At 49.3% G+C, this 5305-nt stretch overlaps 1 long non-coding RNA gene across 1 annotated transcript in view; it reads left to right on the top strand.

The window, feature by feature from the left end:
* The first annotated feature begins 4492 nt into the window (after positions 1 to 4492).
* Positions 4493 to 5305, top strand: part of LOC126987962 (uncharacterized) — a 1238-nt gene continuing 425 nt past the window's right edge. Inside the window, exons 1-3 of the long non-coding RNA XR_007741305.1 lie at positions 4493 to 4832; positions 5122 to 5232; positions 5304 to 5305. The exon at positions 5304 to 5305 is cut by the window's right edge and continues 425 nt beyond it. This is a non-coding gene — a long non-coding RNA (uncharacterized LOC126987962). The remainder of the gene's footprint in view (positions 4833 to 5121; positions 5233 to 5303) is intronic.

The raw sequence follows: 5305 nt of genomic DNA, 5'->3' as shown, positions 1-5305 counted from the left end.
AGAGAGAGAGAGAGAGAGAGGGATGCTGGTCACCAATTCTCTGTAATGTGATCTGCTCTCCAAATGGCTCCCTTCCGCCCACCACCACCACCACTCCCCCCTCCCTCCACCCCCACCCACGTCTTGCCACCACCCTCTTCCTCCTCCCATTACCACCTCCCCTACTCTTCTTTCTCTCTTTCTCTCTCCTCCCCAGTCATAAGTGCTTCCATACCCTCCCTTCTTTTTTTGCCCCCTCACTCACCACCACCATCATCACCACTACCACCACTACCACCATCACCACCACTACCACCACCACCATTACCACCACCACTACCACCATCACCAGTAACAGTTCCCTCTCTACCCTCTTCCACCTTCACCACCACCACCACCACCAGTAACAGTTCACGTCTTCCTCATCCACCTCTTCCACCACCACCGCTACCATAACCACCAGTCCATCTCCACCACCTCCACTTTTTTGTATCGCCTAAGCCTCCCTCCACCATCACCACCCCTATAATTACTACTACACCAAAAAACCACTGCCTCCACCACCGCCACCACCCATGCAACCTTTCTCCACCTCAACTACCACTACACTATCTTGCTCCACCCCCCCCCCCCTTCTCGTTATTGTTCCTGTAACCATTTCTCTCCACTTCCTTCACCATCACCCTCTTATCTCCTTCCCCTCTTCCACCTTCCGTCCTTCCTCCACCTCTGCTACTACTACGCCGTCATTGCTTTACCACCTGACTTTACAATCCTCCTCCACCTCTTCCACCTCTAAATGCCTTGTTACTGGATCGGGTTGCTCACCATTCAGTGTCACGTGGAGGTCTGCACTCCACCTACTACTACTACTACTACTACTACTACTAGAGTGTCAGGTCGTAGTCGTATCATTATGTAGGACGAAAGGAAGGAAGAGGTGGAGCATAGTAATGAAGGAATGGGAGGAGGAGGAGGAGGAGGAGGAGGGTAGTGATTGTGGTGGTCGTTGTGGTGGTGACGACTTCTTCCTCTACGCAACCACAATCATCCACATTTCTCACTTCCCTCTCATCTCCCTCCTCATCTCCCCTCACATCTCCCTCCTCATCTCCCCTCACCATCTGAACAGCTGCTTCCCTCTTCCACTTCTTTCCCATCCTTCTTTCATTCTCTTCTTTTCTTCCTCTTCTCCCTCTCGTCTCTTCCTCTTTTTTTGTCTTCTCCCTCTTACTCTCCTTTCCCATCCTCTCTTCATCCCTCCCATCCCACTCTCCTCCGTTGTCCCATCATTCCTCTCCTCCCTCTCCTGTCCCATCAACTCCCCAACCTCTCTCCCTCCCTCTTCTACCCTCCCTCCCTTTATCCCTTCATTCCTCCCCCTTACCCCCCTCCGCCTCCTCCCTATCGTTCCCCACCCACCCACCTTCCCTACCTCATTTCCTACCCTCTGTCCCTCCCCTACCTCCCTCCAGGCCAATGTTCCTCCCCTCCCTCCTCCTCCCCCTCCCCTCAAGCCGACCAGCTGCGCCCCACATTCTACTCATCAGCTTCGCCCTTGACGGTGTAATTGACGGGGTTTTTATCTTGGCGTTCCCGGCGGGAGGCTTGCGTGGTGGTGATGGTGGTGGTGAGGGTGTTGTTGCTTCATCATTATCATCACCACCAGCAGCATCGTCATCACCATCATCACCACCGTCTTGCTCCTGGTGGTGGTGACGGTGGTGAGGAAACAAGACTTCAACCGGAGCGAGGATGTTCATTTTAGCATATTACACCTCCCCTTCCCTCCTCCTGTTCCTCCTCTTTCTCTTCTCCTCCTCCTCCTCCTCCGCCTCCTCCTCTTCCCTCGTGTTCCATTCGCTCCGTCTCTCTTCTGATCCTTTGCTTCCTCTTTCTCTTCTGATTTCGATGTATTTTTTTAGCATAATATACCTCCCCTTCCCTCCTCCTGTTCCTCCTCTTTCTCTTCTCCTCCTCCTCCTCCTCCTCCCACGTGTTTCATTCGCTTCTTCTCTCTTCTGTTCCTTTTGCTTCGTCTTTCTCTTCTAATTTTCTTGTTTTCTTCTCTCCCTCTTCCTCTTTTCTCTTTCATCCATCTCCTATACGTAGTTTTCCTCCTGTTCTCCTATATTCTCATCTCCCCCTCCTCTCTTCTTCCTTTCCCTCCTTCCCCGCTGTTAATCCTCTCCCTGTCTTATCGTCTGTCTGTCTCCTCCTTTCTTCCCTTCCCTCCCATTCCTCTCGTCCTCTCTACCTCACCTCTTTCCCATCCTCATTTTCCTCCTCTTCCCCCTCATGGTTTCTTCCCCAGACTCTTCCCTCCACTCCCTTTCCTTCCTCCGCCTTCAGCCCTACCCCTCCATCTTTCCAACCCTATGTCCTCCTCCTCTGCAGTTGGCGTGGGGACGTGTGTTTTCAATGGTCATAAAGGGACAAAGGACCCATATGTAGACGGTGGTGGTGGTGACTGGTGGTGGTGGTGGAGGATATGGTGTGTTGTGATGCTTGGTGGTGAACTAAGGATGTGGTGTTCTTGTGTTGGTGGTGAAGGATGAGAAACAGTTGTGGTGATAGTGATGACGATGGTAGTGGTGGAACAATAAACAAGTAATGATGGTGAAGGATAGTGAGGTACGAATGTTTAGTGCTTATTGAAGAAGTGAAACGATGATGTGGTGGTGTTGCTTATGGTGATGGAGGAAGATGGTCAACGGTGGTAGCAGTGATTTTAATGATGTAATTGTGATGAAGGAAGTAAAGACAGGATAGTGTGATGGTGAAGGGAAATAGAGGATGATGATGATGGCGCTGGTAGTGGAGGTGGTAGTGATGACGATGGTGTAACAGTAGTGAAGGTGAATAAGGAGTAATGATGATGAGGGGAGTGGTGATGGTGATGACGATGGAAAGGTAAATAGGGAATGATGATGATGACCTTGGTGGTGGAGGTGGAAGGTAGGTTTGTGGTGGTGTTCCCAACCCCCCGAGGACACAACGGAGGCTGGGAATGGGAGTGATGGTATGCAGATTGTCCTCCTCCTCCTCCTCCTTGTGCTCACCTCCTTCCTTCCTCCCTTCCTCATCCACGCCATCGCTATCATCCTCCTCCTCGCTGTCTTCATCATTCTCCTCTTTCACAATCTTTATCATTCTCCTCTTTCACAATCATCATTCTCCTGCTCCCTTTCCTCCACGTCTACTCCCTCATCCTCTTCATCCTCTCCCTTTCTCATCTCTTCCTCTCCTGTCTCGTCTCCTGTCCCCTCAACTTCTTCCCTATTGCTCTCCTTTCCCATCCTCTCTTCATCCCTTCTTCCTTTCCATCTCATCCTCTTCCCATCTTCTTAATAATTTCTCCACACTCATTTTCCCTTATTCTTCCACACTTTTCCTCCACACCCATATTCTACCTCACTCCTCCACCCCATCCACACTCACTCCCAGGCCACTCCTCACTCCACTCCCACTTTTCCGTCAGTCGTTATTCGTTGTCTGTCTGAAGTGGAAGTGTGGAGTGATCGCCTGGTGGAGTGTCTTGGTGGGGAGATACTTGCGTGATATATGGAGGTAAGGAAGTGGAGGAGGAGGAGGAGCCAGAGGAGAAACTAGAGTGGAAAGGTGAAAACTGTAAAGCTGAGGTGATTTGCGGTCTCTCTCTCTCTCTCTCTCTCTCTCTCTCTCTCTCTCTCTCTCTCTCTCTCTCTCTCTCTCTCTCTCTCATGCTGGGTTATTTCATTCGTTTTTTCTATTCTATTATTTTCTCTCCATCTTTACCTTCTTTTATTTCTCCTTTTTCCTTCAAGTTTCCTATCATTTTTTCTTTCATTTGCTTTCTTCTATCTATAACTTTATGTCCATCTATCTCTCTTGATGTCTGTTTCTGCTCGCTCTCTCTCTCTCTCTCTCTCTCTCTCTCTCTCTCTCTCTCTCTCTCTCTCTCTCTCTCTCTCTCTCTCTCTGCAGTATTACGCGGAGTCACTGCCTCTCTCTATCCCATAAAACACACTTAACTCAACTTTCCCAGATTAAAACTTGTTTACACCGTTCATGAAACTCACTCTCCTATTACACCCACCCAGAGAGAGAGAGAGAGACGTATCATTTCATTATCCTGAGTTTGGTTTCGCTGAGCGCGGTGGAACTGCGAGGAGGAGACTGGAATCGGGGGGAGGGGGAGAGGCGGCCTGGCTTGGAAGGGGGACTGACGAGGGCATTGGGTATACAGACCTGCAGGGGAAGGGAGGGGAGGGAGGGATGGCAGGGAGATGTTATGGGTTCGGTTTGCTGGGTTGAGCTGTTTCCATGCGATCTATTGTGGAAGGGGGCTGGGAAGAGAAGGGGGGAGGACGAGGAACGGGGAAGGCAGGGTAGGGGACGAGGAGAAGTGAAGGAGAGGAAGACGGAGTAGGGAAGGGAAGGGGACGAGGAGCAGGGAAGAGAAGGGGGAGGACGAGGAACGGGGAAGGCAGGGTAGGGGACGAGGAGAAGTGAAGGAGAGGAAGACGGAGTAGGGAAGAGAAGGGGATGGGGAGGAGGGAAGGACGGGGAGTAAGAGGGGGAAGGGACAAAGATGGGGGGAGAAGAACTGTTTGGGGGAGGAGTCAGTTACCGCTGCGCCTGTTTCTGAGCGCTCTCCCTCTTCCTCCTCTTCCTCCTTCCTCACTACTCTTCCCACTGGCTTCCATCCGTATTTCCTTGTCTGACTAGAACTAACAGAAGATAAAGAAATACTTACCTCCCCTATCATCACAACACCCCTTTACTTCTCCCTTATCTTCCTTTTCTTATCCCCTTGCCAGCTTTACGATAGTGCAGACGGAAGTTGATGAAAAATATTGACGGAAAATGAGGTAGTGTAACAGCGCCTTAAAAAGAAGTTGTCAATTTTCTGGAAGTTGATGAAAAATATTGACGGAAAATGTGCTAGTGTACAGCGCCTTAAAAAGAAGTTGTCAATTTTCTGGAAGTTGATGAAAAATATTGACGGAAAATGGGCTAGTGTAACCGCCTTAAAAAAAAGTTGTCAATTTTCTGGAAGTTGATGAAAAATATTGACGGAAAATGTGCTAGTGTAACAGCGCCTTAAAAAAAAGTTGTCAATTTTATGGAAGTTGATGAAAAATATTGACGGAAAATGAGCTAGTGTAACAGCGCCTTAAAAAGTTGTCAATTTTCTGGAAGTTGATGAAAAATATTGACGGAAAATGAGCTAGTGTAACAGCGCCTTAAAAAGTTGTCAATTTTCTGGAAGTTGATGAAAAATATTGACGGAAAATGGGCTAGTGTAACCGCCTTAAAAAAAAGTTGTCAATTTTCTGGAGGT

This window comes from Eriocheir sinensis, chromosome 67 (assembly GCF_024679095.1).
Source record: "Eriocheir sinensis breed Jianghai 21 chromosome 67, ASM2467909v1, whole genome shotgun sequence".
In the NCBI taxonomy this organism is placed as follows: domain Eukaryota; kingdom Metazoa; phylum Arthropoda; class Malacostraca; order Decapoda; family Varunidae; genus Eriocheir; species Eriocheir sinensis.
This window is presented reverse-complemented; position numbering and strand designations above follow the sequence as displayed.